The 13,454-nt window shown below is 34.8% G+C and overlaps 2 non-coding genes across 2 annotated transcripts; both read left to right on the top strand.

The window, feature by feature from the left end:
* Positions 1-4,076: 4,076 nt before the first annotated feature.
* Positions 4,077-4,149, top strand: LOC126023287 (small nucleolar RNA SNORD107). Its single transcript, XR_007500462.1, has one exon. It is a non-coding gene; the product is annotated as a small nucleolar RNA SNORD107 (small nucleolar RNA).
* A 7,084-nt stretch (positions 4,150-11,233) lies between these two features.
* Positions 11,234-11,300, top strand: LOC126023283 (small nucleolar RNA SNORD64). The gene has a single exon (XR_007500458.1). It is a non-coding gene; the product is annotated as a small nucleolar RNA SNORD64 (small nucleolar RNA).
* The last annotated feature ends 2,154 nt before the right edge of the window (positions 11,301-13,454 follow it).

Raw genomic sequence — 13,454 nt, 5'->3', positions numbered from 1 at the left:
GCCCCGAAAATCAAAAAATAAAGATGCTTTAAATAAGAAAAATCCTGCATGCTGGACCTTAGCTAGATTGACTTCATATTTGACATATGAGTCGTGACCTAGAAATTGAGATGTCACACTGTATAGTGTGTACAGTTATACCCAAATTAGCACTCTGCAGTCATTGGTACTTTTAAAGAGAGTGTACAATGTTACCCACTTAAATAGTTAAATAATGCTCAAGAATCTGAGTAGCTATTTATAGAGGAGAAATTTTCCATTTGATTGCTTGGGTTTTAACTTAGAAATGGATAAATTACTGATGTAGATGTTAGCTTATAAAATGCTATCTTTGGAGCCAAAGGCACTGTATTAAATTCATACGTATGATAAATTATTTTTCTGTAAAGAATTGTGTAGGTCGCATATTGGGACTGCTAATATGTTCTCCAGATGAAGTTGTAACTTCTGATAATTCTGTTTTTTGGAAGCAACATTTCTTGTATAGAACTGCTGGAATGAACAACATTTAGAATTTGGGATTAAGAAATATATTAGAAGAAAATTTGTTCTCTAATATTTTCTCAAGGAAATATGGTTCACATTGCAAATACAGGTGAGTGAAAAGAACTCAGAATTTATAATGTCTTTATTTTTGATGTCTTCTTTAACTGATAATTCTATTCAACTAGAAGTTCATTTAATTATTGGAGCACTATAGGACATATACCAAAAGGTAAGTTGATACATAGCTAATAGAATTGTATTTACTATAGTATATTTTGGTGTGAGCGACCGAGCACCCACATGTTTAAAGGAACTTTGTATGGATTTTTCACCACTGCCTGATTCAAGCCAAAAGTTTGCATAGCCCTGAGCCAAAAGAACCCTGCAAATAAATTTAGCTCACCACAGAGAATTTGGCTTAACCAGATTCCTTAAATCTTTCCATGGAACCTGTTTTTTGTAACTGCTCTCAAGCATAGTTATAGATAGGTTTTTGTAAGATTTAAATTGTAATCCTTATTTGCTTGCACAAAAGAAAGATCTATTTGTTTAAGGATTTGCTTCCCCTCCCCCCATCCTGCCAGGTTTCTCCTTATCCTTCCCGCCATCAAAATGTGTCTGCTCCCATTGGTTAAAAATCGTTGTACCTGTACAAATCTGATTGGTTTAAGTTTCAATCCTGTGTTTTTGCTCCTCCCACTGAAGCAGGCTATAAAAACTCTGCTTCTTCTCTCAATAAACCTCTTGACAGGAATTCAGCTTGAGCTTTTATTATTAACTTCTACGGATTAATTTTCTAGGTGTTCACAAAAGAGCTTAACACTTGCGAATTATTTGTATTCGCCTTCTACCTTCTGTCCTGGTTGAGAGAAAACTGCTGGCCGGAGACCTCTCCCATTAAGGGCAGAAGCGAAGGCGGGTACATTTTGGTATTGATTACAGGTCTATTTATGTCCTATATTATATGATTTATTAGTCCTAGAATTAAAACCTGTCAAATTTGAGATCATTCTACTTTATAAGCTCACTGGTAGTTATGTAATTATGTTCAATTTTAGAAGTCTCATAAATTTTTCAGTCTTAATACTATCAAATTGATAACTATTATACTTTAATTCCTATAATTTTGCTAGTTAAAATAGATGTAAAGTCTTCAAAAGTATTAGATAACAACCATCACTTTGGGCCGGAGCAGTGGCACAAGCAGTAAGGTCTGCTTTGCACGCTCTAACCTAGGGCAGACTTTGGTTCTATACCCCAGTATCCCATATGGTCCCCCAAGCCAGGAGTGATTTCTGAGCTCATAGCCAGATTACCCCTGAGCATCACCTGGTGTGCCCCAAAAGGCAAAAATGAAAACAAACAAAAAAACCCATTACTTTATATAGTTATTTGGTTTTGAGGGTGCAAACCAGGGTCTCATAGATGCCTGAGTATTGGTCTAGATTTAAACCACATACCTGAACACTTTTTTGTTTTATGTTTAGTTTAGGTTTTTTGTTTTTTTGTTTGTTTGTTTTTTTGTTTGTTTGTTTTTTGGTTTTTGGGTCACATCCGGCAGCGCTCAGGGGTTTCTCCTGGCTTGTTACTCAGAAATTGCTCCTGGCAGGCTCAGGGGACCATATGGGATGCCGGGATTCGAACCATTGACCTTCTGCATGCTAGGCAAACACCTTACCTCCATGCTATCTCTCCGGCCCCTACCTGAACACTTTTAACATTTCTTAATTTATATTAAAATGTTTAACATAATTATCATTTTTTAACATAAAGCCAGGAGTGCTATTCCCAGCAGTTCAGAGGTATTATTCCAGTCTCTTTATTCAGGGATCATGATCCCTGGTAATGTTCAGGGGGCCTAGAATTGAATCTGGTTGACTACATGCAAAGTCAGTTCCTCCCTGCTATATTGTCATTCCATCCATTTCTTTTTTTTTTTAGTGAAACCAGACCTGTTTTGCATAACAAATTCCATATACATGTAATGCAGAACAATTTTAATAACTGCCTCTATTATATAATTCATCTGATAGTTGAAATGTGTATATCTTGTTTCTTTTTTTTTTCTTTTGTTTTGGGGTCACACCCTGCAGCAGTTAGGGATTACCCCTGGCTCTATGCTCAGAAATCCCTCCTGGCAGGCTCGAAGATCATATGGGACTCTGGTATTCAAACCACTGTCCACTGCATGCAAGGCAAACACCCTACTTACCTCCATGCTATCTCTTCAGCCCCAATATCTTCTCATTTCTTTTAATTTTTTAATTGTATCACTGAAATAGACAATTACAAAGTTGTTCGTGATTGATTTTTCAGTCATAACAATGTTACAACACCCATCCCTTCACCAGTATCATCTTTGTTTCTTAGACAGATGGGTCCCTAGAAATTCGAGTTTGACCCTTTTATTTATCTTCTTTTTAGATGGCATATATGATACAGGAAGTTTTGTAAAGTAAATGGATATTTTCTCTATGCTTATGTGGATAGAGGAATAAGAAACGTTTTTTATGAAATTCAGTGATAACATATGGATGTTTAGAATCTTGGCAAGTTTATTTCAAAAATTGGGGGCCGGATGATAGCACAGAGGTAGGGTGTTTGCTTTGCATGCGGCCAGCACAGGATGGAACTGGGTTTGATTTCTGGCATTCCATATAGTCCCTTAAGCCTGTCAGGAGCAACTTCTGAGAGCAGAGCCAGGAGTAAATCCTGAGCGCCGTCCAGTGTGACCCCAAAACAAAGAACAACAAAAAATTAGGAAAATGTGGGGCCGGTGAGGGGGCGCTAGAGGTAAGGTTTCTGCCTTGCAAGCGCTAGCCAAGGAAGGACCGCGGTTTGATCCCCCGGCGTCCCATATGGTCCCCCCAAGCCAGGGGCAATTTCTGAGTGCTTAGCCAGGAGTGACCCCTGAGCATCAAATGGGTGTGGCCTGAAAAATCAAAAACCAAAAAAAAAAATTAGGAAAATGCATAGGTTTTTTGCCATGAAGTTGAAGACATTGCTGTATCATATAAAATTTTAATGTACATGTAATCTAGGTTTTGATAAGTCTGTTGCCAGTTATTTTCTTTCTTTACTTTTGAGTTTCCTTGGAATTGGTTATATTTGTAGTTAATAACTATTTGGATTTTATCTAGTAATGCAAGGCATATATTGTGGGATTTTTATTTTGCAATAGTTTGCTGTGTTTCCAGGTTGTTTTTGTTGTTTTTGGCCATATTCAGTGGTACTTAGAGGCAAACCCTGAATCTGGGTTCAGGATTAGAGTTATTCCTGGCAGTGCCCAGGAGACCATATGGGATGCCAAAGAAAGAACCTGGGTTAGTCATGTGGTAGGCAAACACCCTACCCACTCTACTGTCAATCTGGTCCCAGTTTTACAGTGTTAATGCAGTTCCCTTTTGCTCACTTAGGTGAAGCTGACTGAGAAATAGTTGATCACTGATTTTCTTCTGTTTGCAGGTTACTTCCAGTCATGTCGCCATGTGGCAGGATCCCTTCTTCCCTTCATTCTGGACAGAAGCACAATTGGCCCAGGTAAATTCATTTCAGAGTAATGCTAAAGCACATTTTTGAGGCCTTGGCTAGATTCATGATGATAAAGGACCTTGTCTGAATATACTGATTTCAAAATCAAGCTTAAAATAAAATTCTGAAATCTAGCCATTGTGCCTCAGATTTTTTTCAGAGACATTAATCTCAACTGATAATTTTGGCTACATAAAAAAAAACTTTGAGAATTGGCCGTATAATACTATATTTTATAAATTTTTCAAGTACATTTTTAAAATTTTCTTATATACTCTGAGCTAATAGTTTTTTTTTTCATTTTTCTCCCCAAATGTGTATATTGCGTGTATATTGTCTGTCTGTGTGAATGTTTTTTTATGTGTGTATCTGTGTGTGAGTGTTTTTGCAAAGCCAAGAAATGGAAGTTCATCCTTGGATCCTATGAAGTGGATGTGAGACGATAGAAGCAAGATAATATAAAAAATGACACTTCCATCCAACACTATAATGCTAAGGCCCTAAGTGTCGGCAAGATGTCCAAGAATAAGAACACTTATGGAACATATACTGTGAGATGTGGCCTGGTAAGTGCCTTTACAGGCTACATGAAGTACATTAAGGAACATTTGTGAGGACAGTACCTCACTTGGTTTGTGAATTGATGCTGCTGAAATCAGTCTTTTCCTGTATTGTTATTTATAGAATGTTTTAATGTAGGACAGAAATCACTGGTTTCTGAATTCATGCTGCTGAAGTCAGTCTGCCTCTGTATTATTATGTAAGATGGATATTGCCAGTTTTTAAATTAATGCTGCTCAAATCAATTTTCCCTATAATATCATTTAGGAAATTTTAATGAATGTATATTACTGGATTCTGAATTCATGCTGCTTAGATCAGTCTTTCCTTCTATAATCATTTTGAAAGTTATATTGTAGACAGATATTAATTGGTTTCTGAATTTATGCTGCTGAAATTAGTCTTTCTATTATCATTTAGGAAGTTTAAATGTTGGACGGATATTAATTGGTTTCTTTTTAATGCTGCTCAGATCAATCTTTGCCTATAATACCATTTAGGAAGTTGATATGTAGGACAGATAGTGGTTTCTGAATTCATGTTTCTGAAATCAATCTTTCCCTGTATTATCGTTTTGGAAATTATAATGAAGGAGAGATAGTCATTGGTCTCTAAATTTATGCTGCTGATATCTTCCCTAACTGTCATTTAGGAAGTATTAACATAGGATGGATATTAATTGATTTCTGAATCATGCTGCTGAAATAAGTATTTCCATTTAGTAAATTTCATTTAGTAAATTTCAATGGAGAACGGATATTACTGGTTTCCAAATTCATGCTGCTGAAATCAATATTTACTTGTATTATTTAGGAATTTTTAAATGTTGGACAGATATTACTGGTTTCTGAACTTATGCTGCTGAAATCTTCCCTCTATTGTCATTTATGGATATTAATGTAGGACAGATATTAACTAGTTTATAAATTCATGCTGCTTGAAAACAGTCATTCCCTGTATTATCATTTAGGAAGTTTCAATATTGGATGGCTATTAATTGGTTTCTAATTATTTTTGCTGCTCAAACAAGTCTTCCGTGAATTGTCATTTAGGATGTTTCAATGTAGGGATGGATATTGTCATTTTGGAAGTTATAATGAAGGACAGACTTTAATTGGTTTCTGAATTTATGCTGCTAATATTTTCCCTTTATTGTGTTTTAGGAAGTATTCATGCAGGATAGATATTAATTGGTTTCAAAATTTATGCTGCTGAAACAAGTCTACCTGTGAATTTCCATTTCGGATGGCTTAATGTAGGATGGATATTACTGGTTTCTGAATTCATGCTGCTTATATCAATCATTCCCTATCTAGTAGGAAATTTTAAATGTAGGACAAATTGCAATTGGTTTCTGAATTCATCTCCTGAAATCAATCTTTCCCTGTATTACCATTTTGGAAGTTATAATGAAGGACGGATTTTAATTGGTTTCTGAATTTGTGCTGCTGATATTTTCCCTTTATTGTGTTTTAGGAAGTACTCATGTAGGATGGATATTAATTGGTTTCTAAATTTATGCTGCTGAAACAAGTCTTAATGTGAATTACCATTTCGGATGGCTTAATGTAAGATGGATATTACTTTTTCTGAATTCATGCTGCTTTAATCAGTCACTCCCTATCTAGGAAGTTTTAAATGTAGGACAGATTATAATTGGTTTCTGAATTCATCTCCTAAATCAACCTTTCCCTGTATTACCATTTTGGAAGTTAAAATTAAGGATAGATTTTAATTGGTTTCTGAATTTATGCTGCTGATATTTTCCCTTTATTGTGTTTTAGGAGGTAATCATGTAGGATGGATATTAATTGTTTTCTGATTTATGCTGCTGAAACAAGACTTCTGTGAATTTCCATTTCGGATGGCTTAATGTAGGATGGATATTACTGGTTTCTCAATTCATGCTGCTGAAATTAGTCTTTCCCTGTATCATTTAGGAAGTTTTCATGTTGGATGGATATTACTGGTTTCTGAATTCATGCTCCTAAAATCAATCTTTCTATTATCGTTTTGAAAGTTATATTGTTGGACAGATGTTATTTGGTTTCTAAATTTATGCTGCTGATATTTTCCTTTTATTTTCATTTGGGAAGTATTAATATAGGACTGTTATTAATTGGTTTCTGATTCATGCTGCTGAGTTGAACCTTTCCTTGTATTACCATTTAGAAAGTTTGAATGTAGGACAGATATTACTGATTACTGAATTCATGCTGCTGAAATCAATCTTTCCCTTATTGTTATTTAGGAAGTTTTAAAATAGGATAGATGTACTGGATTCTGAGATCATGCTTCTGAAATCAATATTTTCCTGTATTATCATTTAGAAATTTTTTATGTAGGATGGAAATTAGTGGTTTATGTATTTTGCTGCTGAAATAAATATTTCCCTATATTATTTCAGAAGGCTTAATGTAGTATGGATATTGGTTTCTGAATTCATGCTGCTGAAATCAATCTTTTGTATTCTCTTAGGAGGCTTTACTGATAGGATGGATATTACTGTTTTTTGTGCTTACGCTGCTGAAATCTTCCCCCTATTGTCATTTAGGAACATTCTGTCGGATAGATTATCATTTAGGAAGTATTTATGTAGGATAGATATTAATTGGTTTCTAAAGTTTTGCTGCTGAAACTAGTCTTCCCGTGAATTAACCATTTAGGATGTTTTAATGTAGGATGGATATTACTTGTTTCTGTTCATGCTGCTTAAATCAGTCATTCCCTATTTAGGAAGTTTTAATGGTAGGACAGATTATAATTGATTTCTGAATTCACTCCTGAAATCAATCTTTCCTGTATTTCCATTTTGGAAGTTATAATGAAGGACAGATTTTAATTGGTTTATAAATTATGCTGCTAAAACAAGTTTTCCCGTGCATTACATTTAGGATGTTTCAATGTAAGGTGGATGTTACTGCTTTCTGAATTCATGCTGCTTGAATTCATCTTTTCCTTTATTATCATTTAGGAAGTTTTAATGTTGGATTGATATTACTGGTTTCTGGATTTCATGCTTCTAAAATCAATCATTCCATCTATTATCGTTTTGTTTTGAAAGTTATATTGTTGGACAGATATTTGGTTTCTAAATTTATGCTGCTGATACTTTTATTTTCATTTTGGAATTATTAATGTAGGACTGTTATTAATTCATTTCTGATTCATGCTGCTGAGCTCAACCTTTCCTTGTATTACCATTTAGGAAGTTTTAATGTAGAACAGATATTACTGATTTCTGAATTCATGCTGCTGAAATCAATCTTTCCCTATAATATATAATGTTTTAACATAGGTAGATATTAATTGGTTTCTAAATTCATGCTGCTGAAATTAGTCTTTCCCCTATATTATCATTTTAGAAGGTTTTGTTTGTTTGTTTTGTGTGTGTGTGTGTGTGTGTGTGTGGTTTTTTTGGGTTACACCCAGCAGTGCTCAGGGGTTATTCCTGACTCCAGGCTCAGAAATTGCTCCTGGCAGGCACGGGGGACCATATGGGATGCCGGGATTTGAACCGATGACCTCCTGCATGAAAGGCAAACGCCTTACCTCCATGCTATCTCTCCGGCCCCCATCTTAGAAGTTTCAATGTTGGATAGATATTATTGGGTTCTTCTGAATTCATCCTGCTGAAATAAATCTTTCCCTATATATAGAATGTTTTAATGTAGGATGGATATTAATTGATTCTAAATTCATGCTGCTGAAATTGGTCTTTCCCTCTACTATCATTTAGGAAGTATTAATGTTGGATTGATATTACTGGTTCTAAATTTATGCTGCTGAAATCAATCTTCCCCTCCTTTATCATTTTGGAAATTTTAATGTAGGACAAACATTAGTTAATAGGTTTCTGAATTTATGCTGCTGAGGAACTATTAATCTAGGACTGTTATTAATTGGTTTCTGATTAATGCTGCTGAATTCAATCTTTCTCTGTAGTATCATATAGGAAGTATTAACGTAGGACAGATTTTATATTGACTTCTGAATTCATGCTGCTGAAACAAAATTTCTGTATTGTCATTTAGGAAGTTTTAATATAGGATGGAAATATGTAAGTGGTTTCTGTTATCTTGCTGCTGAAACCAGTCATTCCCTTTATTACCATTTAAGAAGTTTTAATGCAGAACAGATATAACTGGTTTCTGGAAATATGCTGCTGAAGTCAATCTTTACCTGTATTATCATTTAGAAATTTTTAATGTAGGATGGAAATTAGTAAGTGGTTTCTGTTATCTTGCTGCTGAAACCAGTCATTCCCTTTATTACCATTTACGAATTTTTAATATAGGACAGCTATAACTGGTTTCTGTATGCATGCTGCTGAAGTCAATCTTTCTAGTATCATTTAGTAAGTTATAAAGTAGGATCTATATCAAAGGCTTCTTAATTCTACTAAAATCACTAGTTTTCTGTATTATCCGTTAGGTAGTTTTAATGTAGGATGGATATTAAATTTCTTCTGGATTCATGCTACTTATAGCTTTACCTTTATTGTCTTAGAAAGTTTCAATGTAGTACCGTACCATAATTACTGGGTTTTGAATTCATGCTGCTAACATAGTTTTTTCCTTACCATTTAGAAAGTCTTTCCATAGGTCAGAATATAAGACTAACAAAAATTACTTGTTTAATTGTCTTTGATACATGTGATTAATTGCAAAAAATTAGATAAGTTAGACAAGACTCATGGAAATAAAACAACTGAATTATTTTGAATCATTTTTATTTGAAATGGATGAAGAGTAAGTTACTGGGAAATAACAATAAAAGGGTAGAAGTGACTTAAAAGGATATATGCTCATACATATGAACTCTCTGAGCTGTTTTCTAGATGATTAAAAGTTCATTTGTGGGCTGGACTTATAAAATAGCAGGTAGTGTGTTTGCTTTGCATGTGGTTCACTTGTGTAGAATCATCTGCTTCCCATATCTCCTAGGATCATTTGGAAGTGGTTCCTGAGTGAAGAAAAGGAGTATCTTGTGACGTAAAACAAAAAAAAAAAAAAAAAAAAGTAAAAATTGTGCAGCAAATTTTAGTTTATTTATGTGATTAAAATCTTTGACAGTAATAAACAATGATGTTTGAAAATATGTTACAGGCAAAAAGTGATGAAAATAAAAAAAATTACAGGTCTGTGGGTATATATGGTTTCATTTTCCAGTACCCAATTTGATTCCCTGAGCCCCACCAGGACTGATCCCTGAGCATCAATTTAAAAGGAATGCCATGTGCATCACCAGATAGGGTTCAAAATACAAGTAAACAGCAAAAAAGGGAACATTTGTTCTACAGTGTACATGAGAAAGTTTGAATTACATTGATAACTTCAAAATTTTTTTTGATAATTTCAAAATATTATAACTTCCTATATTACTAGACCTATTGTTAAACTTTGTTTTTTGCTTTTTGATTTGCTTTAATTTCTTCATCTAATCTTATTCTTTCATATTACAGTTTCATATAGCTCTCCAAATTCCATTTACTTTTGAAATATAGATTACTTGTGACATCAGTCAAGGTTATTAAATTGATCTAATTTTAATTGATCTAATTACTTTATGCTTAAGTATAGTACATAGGTTGTTTACCTTGCATGTGGCCCATGTGGGTTAACACCATATGATCCCATAAGCCCCACCAGAATTGATCTCTGAATACAGTCAGGTATGAACCAAAACACTAAAAAATAATGTTCATGGATAAATTTGAATTTTATAATTTTATAAAATCAGAACTTTGGGAAAAAAACTACCTTTTTATTGAACTATTTGCATAAAAGTATTGTAATCTATTTTTAGTAGCTTATTAATTAAGAACTTGTTGCTCAAGGAATATTGGAGAGGGAAAATGAAGAGCTTTTCTTGTAGCACATGGCCAATATGGGATCAGTTCCTTGCCTTCCATATAATACTCTGAGCACTGCTGGGAGTATTGCCCAAATACTAAAAGAAACATCCCTGGGTGTGAATGTTATTTTCTCAGGTTATTTTGTTTTTATTCTGTTTTGCTTTGTTTAGTTTTGTTTGGGGGTTTGAGGGCCATATGTAGTAGTGCTCAGAAGATAATCCTAGCTTTGGGCTCTGAAATCACTCCTGGAGGGCTTGGTGAACCATATGGGATGCTGGATATCGAACCTAGGTCAGTCTGGGTCTCCCATCGGTTGGCTGCATGCAAGAAAATATTCCTACCACTTCGGCCTTTTCCAGGTTAATTTTTTTGCCTCATTTGATAATAAATAGTTCTTGGCATTTATCATCTACTGATACTTAAGGATCATCCAAGTAAAAAGATCCCTTAGGCACCACCACTATAGTACAGCGATAGGGTGTTTGCCTTTCACTTGACTGACCCAGGATGGACCTTGGTTTGATCCCTGGAGTCCCATATGGTCCCCCAAGCCAAGAGTGATTTCTGAGTGCATAGGTTGGAGTAACCCCTGAGCATCACTCAGTGTGGCTCAAAAAAAAGATCTCTTAGTCAGACAATCCCTAACACCTAAGGGTTCTTCAAGCATGACCAGATATAACCTTACCAAAAGTAAAAAGCCATTAAACCAAGACAACAGTTTTCCCATTAGCAAGGATGTGCTGTATGCATCTCTCCATGGCTGTACAGCTGTATTCAATACTGGGACCTAAGCTGGTTGGACTTATGATGAGCTGTGTCTACTGAGCACGATGAAGGAAGCTCACACTTGAGTGCTCTGAAGTCCAGCCTGTTGGTCCTTGAACTCATGAAACATATTTCTTAGACTGTAAATCCCCCCCAAATTTTATAATCTTGAAAATTGTAGGTAAGAAAATTGAAGCTATAGGCTTTTTTTTAGATAAGAGAGAACAGCGTTAGCTTTAGATCAGTTTTCATTTGAAGAGAACATTTTATTAATTGGATGGAAATACTTGAATTCATGTGTTTCACTCTACAATGTGATCAGTGATTTAAAAAAAGTAAGGATCTAGGTGCTTCTTTGCTATTCCATATAAAAATTAGTAGCTTCCTTTCTTCTTTTTATCAGAAATTTACTGAGCATACCCCCAAATGTTAGGAGGCATCTTCAGTTACCATCTGAATGATAAATGACTGAGAGTTTTTGTTTGGGCGGCTTGGGGACCAACTAGCTGAGCTCAGGGCTTACTTATAGGCTTTGCATTTCAGGAATCACTCTTGGCAGGACTCAAGATTTGGTGGTTAGCAACAGATCCTGATTTGGCCACATGCAAAGTTAGCCCTATTCCCACTGTATTATTTTTATTTTATATTTTAGAGTCCCTTCCTCGTATCTAACACTTTTCCTTCTTTTTTTCTAGTACTGTTCTTATTTTCTCACTGAAATCCCCAGTTCCAAGAATTACATTCTGTTTAATGTGACATCTCAGTCCTTGCATACAAATACAAATCCCTTGAAAATGATCAATATTTGTTCCTTTTCTGGGGTGTGAGGGGTTGGGCCTTGCCTGGTGATGCTTAGGACTTTCTCCTGGAGGTGCTTGGGGACCATATGTGTAGTTCACTGATCAAACTAGGGTTGTTTGAGTCCAAGGAAAGTGTCTTATTCTTCTACTATCTTTCTGGCTATTTCTTTCTTTGAGGGAGGAGAGTTACTTCAGTGTCATGAAACAGCATTTTTATTTGTTTGTTTGTTTGTTTGGCCATAATAATGCTCAAGATACTTCTGGCTCTGAACTCAGGAATTGCTCCTGGTGGTGCTTTTGAGAGAATTGATGTAATCCAAGTTTATTCAACGTTTTTACTGCAAGATTATACTAAATATAAAAGACTGGTAATTATTTTTGAAGTCAGTTGTATGGGAAAAATAAGTGCATTATGTCATTTGTTTGAAAATATAAATTGAGGGGCCAGATGAATAAGCAAGATGATACGAGCCTGTATTCAGCTGATCCAAGTTCTATCATCATCACCTCTTAAGGTTCACTGATCACCTGAAATGATTTCTGAGCACAGAGCCATAAGTAAGCTCTAATCACAGCCAGATGTGATAAAAAGAAAACATAGAACAGAAAGGAATATATAAATTCATAAAATCTTATAGGAACAAATAGTAAATAAAAAGTTGAATTACATTTAAGGATAACATTTTATCTTTTACATTGTTGTGACATACATAACCAGTATCAAATTCATGTCTTCACACATGAAAAACATGTGCTGTAATACTGAATTACAATTCAAAACCCACAAGTTTGTTATAATAGATTTCATTGTAATGAATTAGCTATGCAAATTTTCAACAAATTAACTTTGAGATGCCAAAGAAAGAAAATTTTAGTGAGTAAATTTAGCTTCTTTATAAGATTTAATTATGGTATACAATCAGATTAATATCATAGTAGCTTAAATACATTTAAGAATAGATATAGATCCAGAGGACGGAGAGATAGCACAGTGGTGGATGGTGGTTCGAATTCACGCATCCCATATGGTCTCCCGAGTCTACCAGGTGCGATTTCTGAGCATAGAGCCAGGAGTTACCCTTGAGCACTTCGGGTGTGACCCAAAAAAAAAAAGAGGTCCCAAGAAATTTAGTTGCTTACCTTGTATATGTCCATCCCAGTTGCATCAATGGCGTCATATCCAGTTTCCTGAGAATCCCATTTGGGTTTATTTCTGAATACATACAGGTATAGCTCCTTAGTGGAGCCCAAAGCAGCATTACAAAATAATGGCCAAAACCAAAAAAAGAAAAAAAAAATAATGGCCACTAGAGGCTAACAAAACTATGGTATTACTCTACTCAATGGAATATTATGCAGCTGTTAGGAAAAAATGAAATCATGAAATTTGCCTATAGATGGGTGAACGTAGAGACTATTATGCTGAGTGAAATGAGTCAATGAGACATGGACAT

The sequence above is a fragment of the Suncus etruscus genome, chromosome 11 (assembly GCF_024139225.1).
Source record: "Suncus etruscus isolate mSunEtr1 chromosome 11, mSunEtr1.pri.cur, whole genome shotgun sequence".
Classification (NCBI taxonomy): domain Eukaryota; kingdom Metazoa; phylum Chordata; class Mammalia; order Eulipotyphla; family Soricidae; genus Suncus; species Suncus etruscus.
Note: the sequence above shows the minus strand (reverse complement) of the source record. Positions and strands in the feature narration are given on the sequence as shown.